This window comes from Schistocerca gregaria, chromosome 8, assembly GCF_023897955.1.
Source record: "Schistocerca gregaria isolate iqSchGreg1 chromosome 8, iqSchGreg1.2, whole genome shotgun sequence".
NCBI lineage: Eukaryota > Metazoa > Arthropoda > Insecta > Orthoptera > Acrididae > Schistocerca > Schistocerca gregaria.
The window spans coordinates 14959717-14977368 of record NC_064927.1 but is presented as its reverse complement, the minus strand read 5'-3'; the positions used below and the strand labels follow the sequence as shown (position 1 = coordinate 14977368).

At 44.5% G+C, this 17652-nt stretch overlaps 2 non-coding genes across 2 annotated transcripts; both read left to right on the top strand.

Annotated features, from left to right (window-relative positions):
- Positions 1-15482: 15482 nt before the first annotated feature.
- Positions 15483-15555, top strand: Trnak-cuu (transfer RNA lysine (anticodon CUU)). The gene has a single exon. It is a non-coding gene; the product is annotated as a tRNA-Lys (tRNA).
- Positions 15556-17332: 1777 nt separating this feature from the next.
- Positions 17333-17405, top strand: Trnak-cuu (transfer RNA lysine (anticodon CUU)). The gene has a single exon. It is a non-coding gene; the product is annotated as a tRNA-Lys (tRNA).
- The last annotated feature ends 247 nt before the right edge of the window (positions 17406-17652 follow it).

The window sequence follows — 17652 nt, the reverse complement described above, 5'->3', positions numbered from 1 at the left end:
TGGACTATCAGAGTGTTGATGAAACACAGAAATTGCATCGGGATTGAATACAACAGTGACCATGCGCACTTTCCTCCATGGAAGTAATGTCTCAAACACTCTACGCTTTGATCGTTCCCATTAAGATCAATAGTAGTTTCCGATACATATCTGGAGGCATTCTGTAACCTGTGGACCTTCAAAGTGTTGATGAAACACAGAAATTGCATTGGGATTGAATACAACAATCACCATCCGCACTTTCCTCCATGGCAGTAAAGTCTGAAACAGTCTACGCTTTGATCGTTCCCTGGAAGACCAGTAGTACTTTCCGATGCACATCTGGAAACACTCTGTAATCTATGGACTATCAGAGTGTTGATGAAACACAGAAATTGCATCGGGACTGAGTACAACAGTCACCATTCGCACTTTCCTCCATGGGAGTAATGTCTCAAACAGTCTACGCTATGATCGTTCCCTGGAAGACCAGTAGTAGTTTCCGATGCACATCTGAGGGCAATCTGTAATCTGTGGTCTATCAGACTGTTGATGAAACCCAGAAATTGCATCGGGAGTGAATACAACAGTCACCTTGCGCAGTTTCCTCCATGGGAGTAATGTCTCAAACAGTCCACGCCTTGATCGTTCCCTGGAAGACCAGTAGTACTTTTCGATGCACTTCTGGAGGCATTCTGTAATCTGTGGACTATCAGAGTGTTGATGAAACACAGCAATTGCAACGGGACTGAGTACAACAGTAACCATTTGCACTTTCCTCCATGGGAGTAATGTCTCAAACTGTCTACGCTTTTATCGTTCCCTGGAAGACCAGTAGTAGTTTCCGATGCACATCTGGTGGCATTCTGTAATCTGTGGACTATCAGAGTGTTGATGAAACCCAGAAATTGCATCGGGATTGAATACAACAGTCACCATGCGCAGTTTCCTCCATGGGAGTAATGTCTCAAACAGTCCACGCCTTGATCGTTCCCTGGAAGACCAGTAGTACTTTTCGATGCACTTCTGGAGGCAATCTGTAATCTGTGGACTATCAGAGTGTTGATGAAACACAGCAATTGCAACGGGACTGAGTACAACAGTAACCATTTGCACTTTCCTCCATGGGAGTAATGTCTCAAACAGTCTACGCTTTGATCGATCCCTGGAGACCACTAGTAGTTTCCGATGCACATCTGGAGGCATTCTATAATCTGTGGTCTATCAGACTGTCGATGAAACACAGAAATTGCATCTTGATTGAATACAACAGTCACCATGCGCACTCTCGTCCATGGGAGTAATGTCTCAAACAGACTACGCTTTGATCGTTCCCTGGAAGACCAGTAGTAGTTTCCGATGCACATCTGGATGCAATCTGTAATCTGTGGACGATCAGAGTGTTGATGAAACACAGAAATTGCATCAGGATTGAATGCAACAGTCACCATGCACACTTTCCTCCATGGGAGTAATGTCTGAAACAGTCTACGATTTGATCGTTCCCTGGATGACCAGTAGTAGTATCCGATGCACATCTGGAGGCATTCTGTAATCTGAGGACTATCAGAGTGTTGATGAAACACAGAAATTCCATCGAGAGTGAATACAACAGCCGCAATACGCACTTTCCTCCATGGGAGTAATTTCTCAAACAGTCTACGGTTTGATCGTCCCTGGAAGACCAGTAGTAGTTTCCGTTGCACATCTGGTGGCATTCTGTAATCTGAGGACTATCAGAGTGTTGATGAAACACAAAAGTTCCATCGGGAGTGAATACAACAGCCGCAATACCCACTTTCCTCCATGGAAGTAATGTCTTAAACAGTCTACGTTTTGATCGTTCCCTGGAAGACCAGTAGTAGCTTCCGATACACATCTGGAGGCAGTCTGTAATTTGTGGACCTTCCAAGTGTTGATGAAACACCGAAAATGCATCAGGATTGAATACAACAGTCACCATCCGCACTTTCCTCCATGGGAGTAATGTCTCAAACACCCTACGCTTTGATCGTTCCCATTAAGACCAATAGTAGTTTCCGATGCACATCTGGAGGCATTCTGTAACCTGTGGACCTTAAAAGTGTTGATGAAACACAGAAAATGCATCGGGAAAGAATACAGCAGTCACCATGCGCACTTTCCTCCATAGGGGTAATGTCTCAAAGAGTTTATGCTTTGATCGTTCCCTGGAAGACCAGTAGTTGTTTCCGATGCACATCTGGTGGCATTCTGTAATCTGTGGACTATCAGAGTGTTGATGAAAAACAAAAATTCCATCGGGAGTGAAAACAACAGCCACAATACGCACTTCCCTCCATGGGAGTAATGTCTCAAACAGTCTACGCTTTGATCGTTCCCTGGAGACCAGTACTAGTTTCCGATGCACATCTGGAGGCAATCTGTAACCTGTGGATCTTCAAAGTGTTGATGAAACACAGAAATTGCATCGGAACTGAATACAACACTCACCATGCACACTTTCCTCCATGGGAGTAATGTCTGAAACAGTCTACGATTTGATCGTTCCCAGGAAGTCCAGTAGTAGTTACCGATGCACATCTGAGGACAATCTGTAATCTGTGGCCTATCAGAGTGTTGATGAAACACAGAAATTGCATCGGAATTGAATACAACAGTCACCATGCGCACTTTCCTCCATGGTAGTAATGTCTCAAACACTCTACGCTTTGATCGTTCCCACTAAGACCAGTAGTAGTTTCCGATGCACATCTGGTGGCATTCTGTAATCTGCGAACTATCAGAGTGTTGATGAAACACAGATATTGCATCGGAATTGAATACAACAGTCACCATGCGCACTTTCCTCCATGGGAGTATTTCTCAAACCGTCTACGCTTTGATCGTTCCCTGGAAGACCGGTAGTAGTTTCCGATGCACATCTGGTGGCATTCTGTAATCTATGAACTATCAGTGTGCTGATGAATCACAGAAATTGCATCGGGATTGAATACCACAGTCACCATCCGAACTTTAATCCATGGTAGTAATGTCTCAAACACTCTACGCTTTGATCGTTCCCATTAAGACCAATAGTAGTTTCCGATGCACATCTTGAGGCATTCTGTAAGCTGTGGACCTTCAAAGTGTTGATGAATCACAGAAATTGTATCGGGATTGAATACAACAGTCACCATGCACACTTTCCTCCATGGGAGTAATGTCTGAAACAGTCCACGCTTTGATCGTTCCCAGGAAGACCAGTAGTAGTTTCCGATGCACATCTGGAGACAATCTGTAATCTGTGGACTATCAGAGTGTTGATGAAACACAGAAGTTGCATCGGGATTGAATACAACAGTCACGATCCGCAGTTTCCTTCATGGGAGTAATGTCTGAAACAGTCTACGCTTTGATTGTTCCCTGGAAGACCAGTTGTAGTGTCCGATGCACATCTGGAGGCATTCTGTAATTTGTGGACCTTCAAAGTGTTGATGAAACACAGAAATTGCATAGGGATTGAATACAACAGTCACCATGCACACTTTCCTCCATGGGAGTAATGTCTCAAACAGTCTACGTTTTTGATCGTTCCCAGGAAGACCAGTAGTAGTTTCCGATGCACATCTGGTGGCAATCTGTAATCTGTTAACTACCAGAGTGTTGATGACACCCAGATATTGCATCGGGATTGAATACAACAGTCACCATCCGCTCTTTCCTCCATGGGAGTGATGTCTCAAACAGTATACGCTTTGATCGTTCCCTGGAAGACAAGTAGTAGTTTCCGATGCTCATCTGGAGGCATTCTGTAATCTGTGGACCATCAAAGTGTTGATGAAACACAGAAATTGCATCGGGATTGAATACCTCACCATGCGCACTTTCCTCCTTGGGAGTAATGTCTCAAACAGTCTACGCTTTGATCGTTCCCTGGAAGACCAGTATTAGTTTCCGATGCACATCTGGAAACATTCTGTAATCTGTGGACGATCAGAGTGTTGATGAAACACAGAAATTGCATCAGGATTGAATGCAACAGTCACCATGCACACTTTCCTCCATGGGAGTAATGTCTGAAACAGTCTACGATTTGATCGTTCCCTGGATGACCAGTAGTAGTATCCGATGCACATCTGGATACATTCTGTAATCTGAGGACTATCAGAGTGTTGATGAAACACAGAAATTCCATCGAGAGTGAATACAACAGCCGCAATACGCACTTTCCTCCATGGGAGTAATTTCTCAAACAGTCTACGGTTTGATCGTCCCTGGAAGACCAGTAGTAGTTTCCGTTGCACATCTGGTGGCATTCTGTAATCTGAGGACTATCAGAGTGTTGATGAAACACAAAAGTTCCATCGGGAGTGAATACAACAGCCGCAATACCCACTTTCCTCCATGGAAGTAATGTCTTAAACAGTCTACGTTTTGATCGTTCCCTGGAAGACCAGTAGTAGCTTCCGATACACATCTGGAGGCAGTCTGTAATTTGTGGACCTTCCAAGTGTTGATGAAACACCGAAAATGCATCAGGATTGAATACAACAGTCACCATCCGCACTTTCCTCCATGGGAGTAATGTCTCAAACACCCTACGCTTTGATCGTTCCCATTAAGACCAATAGTAGTTTCCGATGCACATCTGGAGGCATTCTGTAACCTGTGGACCTTCAAAGTGTTGATGAAACACAGAAAATGCATCGGGAAAGAATACAGCAGTCACCATGCGCACTTTCCTCCATAGGGGTAATGTCTCAAAGAGTTTATGCTTTGATCGTTCCCTGGAAGACCTGTAGTTGTTTCCGATGCACATCTGGTGGCATTCTGTAATCTGTGGACTATCAGAGTGTTGATGAAAAACAAAAATTCCATCGGGAGTGAAAACAACAGCCACAATACGCACTTCCCTCCATGGGAGTAATGTCTCAAACAGTCTACGCTTTGATCGTTCCCTGGAGACCAGTACTAGTTTCCGATGCACATCTGGAGGCAATCTGTAACCTGTGGATCTTCAAAGTGTTGATGAAACACAGAAATTGCATCGGAACTGAATACAACACTCACCATGCACACTTTCCTCCATGGGAGTAATGTCTGAAACAGTCTACGATTTGATCGTTCCCAGGAAGTCCAGTAGTAGTTACCGATGCACATCTGAGGACAATCTGTAATCTGTGGCCTATCAGAGTGTTGATGAAACACAGAAATTGCATCGGAATTGAATACAACAGTCACCATGCGCACTTTCCTCCATGGTAGTAATGTCTCAAACACTCTACGCTTTGATCGTTCCCACTAAGACCAGTAGTAGTTTCCGATGCACATCTGGTGGCATTCTGTAATCTGCGAACTATCAGAGTGTTGATGAAACACAGATATTGCATCGGAATTGAATACAACAGTCACCATGCACACTTTCCTCCATGGGAGTATTTCTCAAACCGTCTACGCTTTGATCGTTCCCTGGAAGACCGGTAGTAGTTTCCGATGCACATCTGGTGGCATTCTGTAATCTGTGAACTATCAGAGTGCTGATGAATCACAGAAATTGCATCGGGATTGAATACCACAGTCACCATCCGAACTTTAATCCATGGTAGTAATGTCTCAAACACTCTACGCTTTGATCGTTCCCATTAAGACCAATAGTAGTTTCCAATGCACATCTGGAGGCACTCTGTAATCTGTGAACCTTCAAAGTGTTGATGAAACACAGAAATTGCCTCCGGACTCAATACAACAATCACCATGCGCACTTTTCTCCATGGGAGTAGTGTCTCAAACAGTCTACGCTTTGATCGTTCCCTGGAAGACCAGTAGTAGTTTCCGATGCACATCTGGAAGGATTCTGTAATCTGTGGACTATCAGAGTGTTGTTGAAACACAGAAATTGCATCGGGAATGAATACAACAGTCACCTTGTGCACGTTCATCTATGGGAGTAATGTCTCAAACAGTCTACACTTTGACCGTTCCCTGGAAGACCAGTAGTAGTTTTCGATGCACATCTGGAGGCATTCTGTAATCTGTGGACCTTCAAAGTGTTGATGAAACACAGAAATTGCCTCGGGATATAAAACAACATTCACTATGCGCACTTTCCTCCATGGGAGAAATGTCTCAATCAGTCTACGTTCTGATCGTTCCCTGGAAGACTTGTATTAGTTTCCGACGAACATCTGGTGGCATTCTGTAATCTGTGGACAATCCGAGTGTTGATGAAACACAGAAATTGCATCGGTATTGAATACAACAGTCACCATGCCACTTTCCTCATTGGGAGTAATGTCTCAAAGAGTATACGCTTTGATCGTCCCCTGAAAGACCAGTAGTAGTTTCCGATGCACATCTGGAGGCATTCTGTAATCTGTGGACTACCAGAGTGTTGATGTAACACAGAAATTGCATCCGGATTGAATACAAAAGTCACCATGCGCGCTTTCCTCCATGGGAGTAATGTCTGAAACAGTCTACGCTTTGATCGTTCCCTGGAAGACCAGTAGTAATTTCCGATGCACACCCGGACGCATTCTGTGATCTGTGGACCTTCAAAGTGTCGATGAAACACAGAAATTGCATCGGGATTTTATACAACAGTCACCATGCGCACTTTCCTCCTTGGGAGTAATGTCTCAAACAGTCTACGCTTTGATCGTTCCCTGGAAGAGCAGTAGTAGTTTCCGATGCACATCTGGAAGGATTCTGTAATCTGTGGACTATCAGAGTGTTGTTGAAACACAGAAATTGCATCGGGAATGAATACAACAGTCACCTTGCGCACGTTCATCTATGGGAGTAACGTCTCAAACAGTCTACTCTTTGACCGTTCCCTGGAAGACCAGTAGTAGTTTCCGATGCACATCTGGAGGCATTCTGTAATCTTTGGACCTTCAAAGTGTTGATGAAACACAGAAATTGCATCGCGATTGAATACAACAGTCACCATGCGCACTTTCCTCCATGGGAGGAATGTCTCAAACAGTCTACAATTTGATCGTTCCCTGGAAGACCAGTAGTAGCTTCCGATGCACATCTGGAGGCATTCAGTAATCTGTGGACTATCAGAGTGTTGTTGAAACACAGAAATTGCTTCGGGATTGTATACAACAGTCACCAAGCTCACTTTCCTCCATGGGAGTAATGTCTCAAATAGTCTACGCTTTGTCCGTTCCCTGGAAGACCAGTATTAGTTTCCGATGCACATCTAGAAACATTCTGTAATCTGTGGGCTATCCGAGTGTTGATGAAACACAGAAATTGCATCGGGATTGAATACAACAGTCACCATGCGCACTTTCCTCCATGGGAGTCATGTCTCAAACCGCCTACGCTTTGCTCGTTACCTGGAAGACCAGTAGTAGTTTCCAATGCACATCTGGAGGCATTCTGTAATCTGTGGACCTTCAAAGTGTTTATGAAACATGAAATTGCCTCGGGATTCAATTCAACAGTCACCATGCGCACTTTTCTCCTTGGGAGTTGTGTCTCAAGCAGTCTACGCTTTGATCGTTCTCTGGAAGACCAGTAGTAGTTTCCGATGCTAATCTGGAGGCGTTCTGTAATCTGTGGACTATCGGAGTGTTTTGAAACTCCGAAATTGTATCGGGAATGAATACAACAGACACCATGCGCATTTCCCTCCATGGCAGTAATGTCTCAAACTGTCATCGCTTTGATCGTTCCCTGAGAGCCCAGTAGAACTTTTCGATGCACATCTTGAGGCATTCTGTAACCTGTGGACCATCAAAGTGTTGATGAAACACAGAAATTGCCTCGGGATTCAATACAACAGTCACCATGCGCACTTTTCTCCATGGTAGTTGTGTATCAAACAGTCTACGCATTGATCGATCCCTGGAAGTCCAGTAGTAGTTTCCGATGCACATCTGGAGGCATTCTGCAATCAGTGGACTATCGGAGTGTTGATGAAACACAGAAATTGCATCGGGATTGAACACAACATTCACCATGCGCACTTTCCTCCATTGGAGTAAAGTCTCAAACAGTCTACGCTTTGATCGTTCCCTGGAAGACCAGTAGTAGTTTCCGATGCACATCTGGAAGGATTCTGTAATCTGTGGACTATCAGAGTGTTGTTGAAACACAGAAATTGCTTCGGGATTGTATACAACAGTCACCAAGCTCACTTTCCTCCATGGGAGTAATGTCTCAAATAGTCTACGCTTTGTCCGTTCCCTGGAAGACCAGTATTAGTTTCCGATGCACATCTGGAAACATTCTGTAACCTGTGGGCTATCCGAGTGTTGATGAAACACAGAAATTGCATCGGGATTGAATACAACAGTCACCATGCGCACTTTCCTCCATGGGAGTCATGTCTCAAACCGCCTACGCTTTGCTCGTTACCTGGAAGACCAGTAGTAGTTTCCAATGCACATCTGGAGGCATTCTGTAATCTGTGGACCTTCAAAGTGTTTATGAAACATGAAATTGCCTCGGGATTCAATACAACAGTCACCATGCGCACTTTTCTCCATGGGAGTTGTGTCTCAAGCAGTCTACGCTTTGATCGTTCTCTAGAAGACCAGTAGTAGTTTCCGATGCACATCTGGAGGCGTTCTGTAATCTGTGGACTATCGGAGTGTTTTGAAACTCCGAAATTGTATCGGGAATGAATACAACAGACACCATGCGCATTTTCCTCCATGGGAGTAATGTCTCAAACTGTCATCGCTTTGATCGTTCCCTGAAAGCCCGGTAGTACTTTTCGATGCACATCTTGAGGCATTCTGTAACCTGTGGACTTTCAAAGTGTTGATGAAACACAGAAATTGCCTCGGGATTCAATACAACAGTCACCATGCGCACTTTTCTCCATGGTAGTTGTGTCTCAAACAGCCTACGCATTGATCGATCCCTGGAAGTCCAGTAGTAGTTTCCGATGCACATCTGGAGGCATTCTGTAATCAGTGGACTATCAGAGTGTTGATGAAAGAGAGAAATTCCATCGGGATTGAATACAACAGTCACCATGCGCACTTTCCTCCAATGGAGTAATGTCTCAAACTGTCATCGCTTTGATCGTTCCCAGAAGACCAGTATTGGTTTCCGATGCACATCTGGAAACATTCAGTAATCTGTGGACTATCCGAGTGTTGATAAAACACAGAAATTGCATCGGGATTGAATACAACAGTCACCATGCGCACTTGCCTCCACGGGAGTCATGTCTCAAAGCGCCTACGCTTTGCTCCTTACCTGGGAGACCAGTAGTAGTTTCCAATGCACATCTGGAGGCAATCTGTAATCCGTGGACCTTCAAAGTGTTGATGAAACACAGAAATTGCCTCCGGACCCAATACAACAATCACCATGCGCACTTTTCTCCATGGGAGTAGTGTCTCAAACAGTCTACGCTTTGATCGTTCCCTGGAAGACCAGTAGTAGTTTCCGATGCACATCTGGAGGCTTTCTGTAATCTGTGGACTATCAGAGTGTTGTTGAAACTCAGAAATTGCATCGGGAATGAATACAACAGTCACCTTGCGCACGTTCATCTATGGGAGTAATGTCTCAAACAGTCTACACTTTGACCGTTCCCTGGAAGACCAGTAGTAGTTTTCGATGCACATCTGGAGGCATTCTGTAATCTGTGGACCTTCAAAGTGTCGATGAAACACAGAAATTGTATCGGGATTTTATACAACAGTCACCATGCGCACTTTCCTCCTTGGGAGTAATGTCTCAAACAGTCTACGCTTTGATCGTTCCCTGGAAGAGCAGTAGTAGTTTCAGATGCACATCTGGAGGCCTTCTGAAAACTGTGGACTATCAGATTGTTGTTGAAACACAGTTAGTGCATCGGGATTGAATACAACAGTCACCTAGCGCACGTTCCTCTTTGGGAGTAATGTCTCAAACTGTCTACTCTTTGACCGTTCCCTGGAAGACCAGTAGTAGTTTCCGATGCACATCTGGAGGCATTCTGTAATCTTTGGACCTTCAAAGTGTTGATGAAACACAGAAATTGCATCGCGATTGAATACAACAGTCACCATGCGCACTTTCCTCCATGGGAGTAATGTCTCAAACAGTCTACAATTTGATCGTTCCCTGGAAGACCAGTAGTAGCTTCCGATGCACATCTGGAGGCATTCAGTAATCTGTGGACTATCAGAGTGTTGTTGAAACACAGAAATTGCTTCGGGATTGTATACAACAGTCACCAAGCTCACTTTCCTCCATGGGAGTAATGTCTCAAATAGTCTACGCTTTGTCCGTTCCCTGGAAGACCAGTATTAGTTTCCGATGCACATCTGGAAACATTCTGTAATCTGTGGGCTATCCGAGTGTTGATGAAACACAGAAATTGCATCGGGATTGAATACAACAGTCACCATGCGCACTTTCCTCCATTGGAGTAAAGTCTCAAACAGTCTACGCTTTGATCGTTCCCTGGAAGACCAGTAGTAGTTTCCGATGCAAATCTGGAGGCATTCTGTAATCTTTGGACCTTCAAAGTGTTGATGAAACACAGAAATTGCATCGCGATTGAATACAACAGTCACCATGCGCACTTTCCTCCATGGGAGTAATGTCTCAAACAGTCTACAATTTGATCGTTCCCTGGAAGACCAGTAGTAGCTTCCGATGCACATCTGGAGGCATTCAGTAATCGGTGGACTATCAGAGTGTTGTTGAAACACAGAAATAGCTTCGGGATTGTATACAACAGTAACCAAGCTCACTTTCCTCCATGGGAGTAATGTCTCAAGTAGTCTACGCTTTGTCCGTTCCCTGGAAGACCAGTATTAGTTTCAGATGCACATCTGGAATCATTCTGTAATCTGTGGGCTATCCGAGTGTTGATGAAACACAGAAATTGCATCGGGATTGAATACAACAGTCACCATGCGCACTTTCCTCCATGGGAGTCATGTCTCAAACCGCCGACGGTTTGCTCGTTACCTGGAAGACCAGTAGTAGTTTCCAATGCACATCTGGAGGCATTCTGTAATCTGTGGACCTTCAAAGTGTTTATGAAACATGAAATTGCCTCGGGATTCAATACAACAGTCACCATGCGCACTTTTCTCCATGGGAGTTGTGTCTCAAGCAGTCTACGCTTTGATCGTCTTCTGGAAGACCAGTAGTAGTTTCCGATGCACATCTGGAGGCATTCTGTAATCTGTGGACTATCGGAGTGTTTTGAAACTCCGAAATTGTATCGTTAATGAATACAACAGACACCATGCGCATTTTCCTCCATGGGAGTAATGTCTCAAACTGTCATCGCTTTGATCGTTCCCTGAAAGCCCAGTAGTACTTTTCGATGCACATCTTGATGCATTCTGTAATCTGTGGACCTTCAAAGTGTTGATGAACCACAGAAATTGCATCGGGATTAAATACAACAGTCACCATACGCACATTCCGCCATGGGAGTAATGTCTCAAACTATCATCGCTTTGATCGTTCCCTGGAAGACCAGTAGTAGTTTCCGATGCACATCTGGAGGCATTCTGTAATCTGTGGACTATCAGAGTGTTGTTGAAACACAGAAATTGCTTCGGGATTGTATACAACAGTCACCAAGCTCACTTTCCTCCAAGGGAGTAATGTCTCAAATCGTGTACGATTTGACCGTTCCCTGGAAGACCAGTAGTAGTTTCCGATGCACATGTGGAGGCATTCTGTAATCAGTGGACTATCAGAGTGTTGATGAAAGAGAGAAATTCCATCGGGATTGAATGCAACAGTCACCATGCGCACTTTCCTCCAATGGAGTAATGTCTCAATCTGTCATCGCTTTGATCGTCCCCTTAAGACCAGTATTGGTTTCCGATGCACATCTGGATGCATTCTGTAATCTGTGGACCTTCAATGTGCTGATGAACCACAGAAATTGCATCGGGATTGAATACAACAGTCACCATACGCACATTCCTCCATGCGAGTAATGTCTCAAACAGTCTACGATTTGATCGATCCCTGGAAGACCAGTAGTAGTTTTCGATGAACATCTGGAGGCATTCTGTAATCTGTTGACCTTCAAAGTGTGATGAAACACAGGAATTGCATCGGGATTCAATACAACTGTCACCATACGCACTTTCCTCCTAGGGTAGTAAAGTCTCAAAAAGTCTACGCTTTGATCGTTCCCTGGTAGACCAGTAGTAGTTTCCGATGCACATCTAGAGGCATTCTGTAATCTGTCGAATATCAGAGTGTTGTTGAAACACAGAAATTGCATCGGGATTGAATACAACAGTCACCATGCGCACTTTCCTCCATTGGAGTAAAGTCTCAAACAGTCTACGCTTTGATCGATCCCTGGAAGACCAGTAGTAGTTTCCGATGCAAATCTGGAGGCATTCTGTAATCTTTGGACCTTCAAAGTGTTGATGAAACACAGGAATTGCATCGCGATTGAATACAACAGTCACCATGCGCACTTTCCTCCATGGGAGTAATGTCTCAAACAGTCTACAATTTGATCTTTCCCTGGAAGACCAGTAGTAGCTTCCGATGCACATCTGGAGGCATTCAGTAATCTGTGGACTATCAGAGTGTTGTTGAAACACAGAAATTGCTTCGGGATTGTATACAACAGTCACCAAGCTCAATTTCCTCCATGGGAGTAATGTCTCAAATAGTCTACGCTTTGTCCGTTCCCTGGAAGACCAGTATTAGTTTCCGATGCACATCTGGAAACATTCTGTAATCTGTGGGCTATCCGAGTGTTGATGAAACAAAGAAATTGCATCGGGATTGAATACAACAGTCACCATGCGCACTTTCCTCCATTGGAGTAAAGTCTCAAACAGACTACGCTTTGATCGTTCCCTGGAAGACCAGTAGTAGTTTCCGATGCAAATCTGGAGGCATTCTGTAATCTTTGGACCTTCAAAGTGTTGATGAAACACAGTAATTGCATCGCGATTGAATACAACAGTCACCATGCGCACTTTCCTCCATGGGAGTAATGTCTCAAACAGTCTACAATTTGATCGTTCCCTGGAAGACCAGTAGTAGCTTCCGATGCACATCTGGAGGCATTCAGTAATCTGTGGACTATCAGAGTGTTGTTGAAACACAGAAATTTCTTCGGGATTGTATACAACAGTCACCAAGCTCACTTTCCTCCATGGTAGTAATGTCTCAAATAGTCTACGCTTTGTCCGTTCCCTGGAAGACCAGTATTAGTTTCCGATGCACATCTGGAAACATTCTGTAATCTGTGGGCTATCCGAGTGTTGATGAAACACATAAAATTGCATCGGGATTGAATACAACAGTCACCATGCGCACTTTCCTCCATGGGAGTCATGTCTCAAACCGCCGACGGTTTGCTCGTTACCTGGAAGACCAGTAGTAGTTTCCAATGCACATCTGGAGGCATTCTGTAATCTGTGGACCTTCAAAGTGTTTATGAAACATGAAATTGCCTCGGGATTCAATACAACAGTCACCATGCGCACTTTTCTCCATGCGAGTTGTGTCTCAAGCAGTCTACGCTTTGATCGTTCTCTGGAAGACCAGTAGTAGTTTCCGATGCACATCTGGAGGCATTCTGTAATCTGTGGACTATCGGAGTGTTTTGAAACTCCAAAATTGTATCGGGAATGAATACAACAGACACCATGCGCATTTTCCTCCATGGGAGTAATGTCTCAAACTGTCATCGCTTTGATCGTTCCCTGAAAGCCCAGTAGTACTTTTCGAAGCACATCTTGAGGCATTCTGTAATCTGTGGACCTTCAAAGTGTTGATGAACCACAGAAATTGCATCGGGATTAAATACAACAGTCACCATACGCACATTCCGCCATGGGAGTAATGTCTCAAACTATCATCGCTTTGATCGTTCCCTGGAAGACCAGTAGTAGTTTCCGATGCACATCTGGAGGCATTCTGTAATCTGTGGACTATTAGAGTGTTGTTGAAACACAGTAATTGCTTCGGGATTTTATACAACAGTCACCAAGCTCACTTTCCTCCATGGGAGTAATGTCTCAAATCGTGTACGATTTGACCGTTCCCTGGAAGACCAGTAGTAGTTTTCGATGAACATCTGGAGGCATTCTGTAATCTGTGGACCTTCAAAGTGTGATGAAACACAGGAATTGCATCGGGATTCAATACAACTGTCACCATGCACACTTTCCTCCTAGGGTAGTAAAGTCTCAAAAAGTCTACGCTTTGATCGTTCCCTGGTAGACTAGTAGTAGTTTCCGATGCACATCTAGAGGCATTCTGTAATCTGTCGACTATCAGAGTGTTGTTGAAACACAGAAATTGCATCGGGATTCAATATAACAGTCGCCATGCGCACTTTCCTCCATGGGAGTAATGTCCCAAACAGTCTACCCTTTGACCGTTCCCTGGAAGACCAGTAGTAGTTTTCGATGCACATCTGGAGGCATTCTGTAATCTGCAGACCTTCAAAGTGTTGATGAAACACAGAAATTGCCTCGGGATTGAATACAACATTCACTATGCGCACTTTCCTCCTTTGGAGAAATGTCTCAAACAGTCTAAGTTCTGATCGTTCCCTGGAAGACTTGTATTAGTTTCCGATGCACATCTAGAGGCATTCTGTAATCTGTGGACTATTTGATGTTGATGAAACACAGAAATTGCATCGGGATTGAATACAACAGTCACCAAGCGCACTTTCCTCCATGGGAATCATGTCTCAAATCGTCTACGCTTCGATCGTCACCTGGAAGACCAGTAGTAGTTCCGATGCACATCTGGAGGCATTCTGTAATCTGTGGACTATCAGAGTGTTGTTGAAATACAGAAGTTGACTCTGGATTGAATACAACAGTGGCAAATGCGGCGAGGCACGCCCTGCCTTCCATTCCGTATGCACAAAGTGTGTGGTCTTGTTTCCCAGTCTATATTTGTTCGGTCACGTAAGAGGTTGAATGTAACGAATGGGTGGGAAAGAGCAAGGGCAGCGGCTGTGTAGAACGAAAACACAAATTATCAGCGGTGTGAGCGTTTCGAGATGAGTCATATACAAGTTGCACTTGGTCGTCAGTGACTGTGTGGCCTAATGGATAAGGCGCCGGACTTCGGATCTGAAGATAACAGGTTCGAATCCTGTCACGCTCGTGTTTTATCAGTTCTGAAAAAGAAACATACCGTTTTAATGTAGCATTTGAGCAGTACGAAACCGTCTGAATGTTGCTGTTGACCATTTTCTGCTTGGAGATGCTCTTGAGCTTGAAACACACACTACAAGACCGGTGTTAACTAGCGAAATTGTCGGCAGAGTGCCGTCACCGCGAGTTTCCACTGGCACTTGCACATCTAAAACAACGTCGGAAAGTAACTCGTTCGCCTTTTGAGTCACATCAAGAATGAGTGTTAATTTTGACGCCACTAGCTCAGCAGGTTGTCATGCAATTCCTTTACCTCTCAGAAATGATTATGAAATAAAAGTGAAGTACGTGACGAGCGTGACGTTAGGAAAGCATTAGGCAGCATGGAGAGATTCTGTATGGGACCACCCAACCCAAACGAGTACTGTGTGACGTGCTGCCCGGCAAGTATTCATCGAAGCAGCCCGGCTAGCGCAGTCGGTTGAGCATGAGACTCTTAATCTCAGGGTCGTGGGTTCGAGCCCCACGCTGGGCTTAACGGAATTTTGTTCCGCTGCAGATGTAAATTGCCGTTTTTCCGATTAACGTGATGTTATGGAAATAGCAACTATAAATTTTGTCTACGTCTCTGTCAGTCACAGGGAAACTGTATTTGAAGGTGAAGGTGATTTTGTAGACATGTGTGAAAGACATGTTCTGAAATGCAAGTGTTGTTGTTTGGAGAGGAAATCGGTTACGAGTTAGATGTGTAGCCAAGCAGTAATGGGTCGCCATAGCTGCAAATATTAGTCGGTAATATGAAGTGTTGTCAGCTGAAGTCTGAGCATGAGACTCTTAACATTTTGGTCGTGGGTTCGAGCCCCACGCTGGGCCGAACGGAATTTTGTTCCGCTGCAGATGTAAATTACCGTTTTTCTGATTAACGTGATGTAATGGAAATAGCAACTATAAACTTTGCCTACGTCTCTGTCAGTCGCAAGGAAGCTGTATTTGAAGGTGAAGGTGATTTTGTAGACACGTGTGAAAGACATGTTCTGAAATGCAAGTGTTGTTGTTTGGAGAGCACATCGGTTACGTGTCAGATGTGTAGCCAAGCAGTAATGGGTCGCCATAGCTGCAAATATTAGTCGGTAATATGAAGTGTTGTCAGCTGAAGTTTGAGGATCCAGACGACCGTAAAGAGGAAGTACGCAAAAGTACCGCTAGGCCGCGCCTCTTTAGCCAGGGGTAGAGCACTGGTCTAGTAAACCAAGGGTTGTGAGTTCCATCCTCAAAGTAGGAAATCCAATTTTGGAAATCAGTTGCGCGTCGTGGCCGTATAGCAAACAGTATCTGTGATGACGAACAATTAGCGACATGCCTTTTATTAAGAATTTCTCTCAGATGTGATTAAGTCGAATGGCGCAGGTAAAGCCTTTGCCAAAGCGGTACAGTATAAGGTGGGACGAGGCAGTCTGAATTACATTTTATAGATGTATTTCTCACATATGTCAGAGCCTCTCGCGGTCGTCGTCGTCGTCGTCGTCATCGCCGACGCCGCCGCTTCTGCAGAAGTAGCAAATGGCCATCGTGTCAAATGCGGCGAGGCACGCCCTGCCTTCGATTCCGTATGCACAAAGTGTGTGGTCTTGTTTCCCAGTCTATATTTGGTCGGTCACGTAAGAGGTTGAATGTAACGAATGGGTGGGAAAGAGCAAGGGGCAGCGGCTGTGTAGTACGAAAACACAAATTATCAGGGGTGTGAGCGTTTCGAGATGAGTCATATACAAGTTGCACTTGGTCGTCAGTGACTGTGTGGCCTAATGGATAAGGCGCCGCACTTCGGAACTGAAGATTACAGGTTCGAATCCTGTCACGCTCGTGTTTTATCAGTTCTGAAAAAGAAACATTCCGTTTTAATGTAGCACTTAAGCAGTACGAAACCGTCTGAATGTTGCTGTTGACCATTTTCTGCTTGGAGATGCTCTTGAGGTTGAAACACACACAACAAGCCCGGTGTTAACTAGCGAAATTGTCGGCAGAGTGCCGTCGCCGCGAGTTTTCACTGGCACTTGCACATCTAAAACAACGTCGGAAAGTAACTCGTCGCCTTTTGTGTCACATCAAGTATGAGTGTTAATTTTGACGCCACTAGCTCTGCAGGTTGTGATGCAATTCCTTTACCTCTCAGAAATGATTATGAAATAAAAGTGAAGTACGTGACGAGTGTGACGTTAGGAAAACATTAGGCAGCATGGAGAGATTCTGTATGGGACCACCCAACCCAAACGAGTACTGTGTGACGTGCTGCCCGGCAAGTATTCACCGAAGCAGCCCGGCTAGCTCAGTCGGTAGAGCATGAAACTCTTAATCTCAGGGTCGTTTGTTCGAGCCCCACGCTGGGCGGAACGGAATTTTGTTCCGCTGCAGATGTAAATTACCGTTTTTCTGAGTAACGTGATGTAATGTAAATAGCAACTTTAAACTTTGCCTACGTCTCTGTCAGTCGCAAGGAAACTGTATTTGAAGGTGAAGGTGATTTTGTAGACACGTGTAAAAGACATGTTCTGAAATGCAAGTGTTGTTGTTTGGAGAGCACATCGGTTACGTGTCAGATGTGTAGCCAAGCAGTAATGGGTCGCCATAGCTGCAA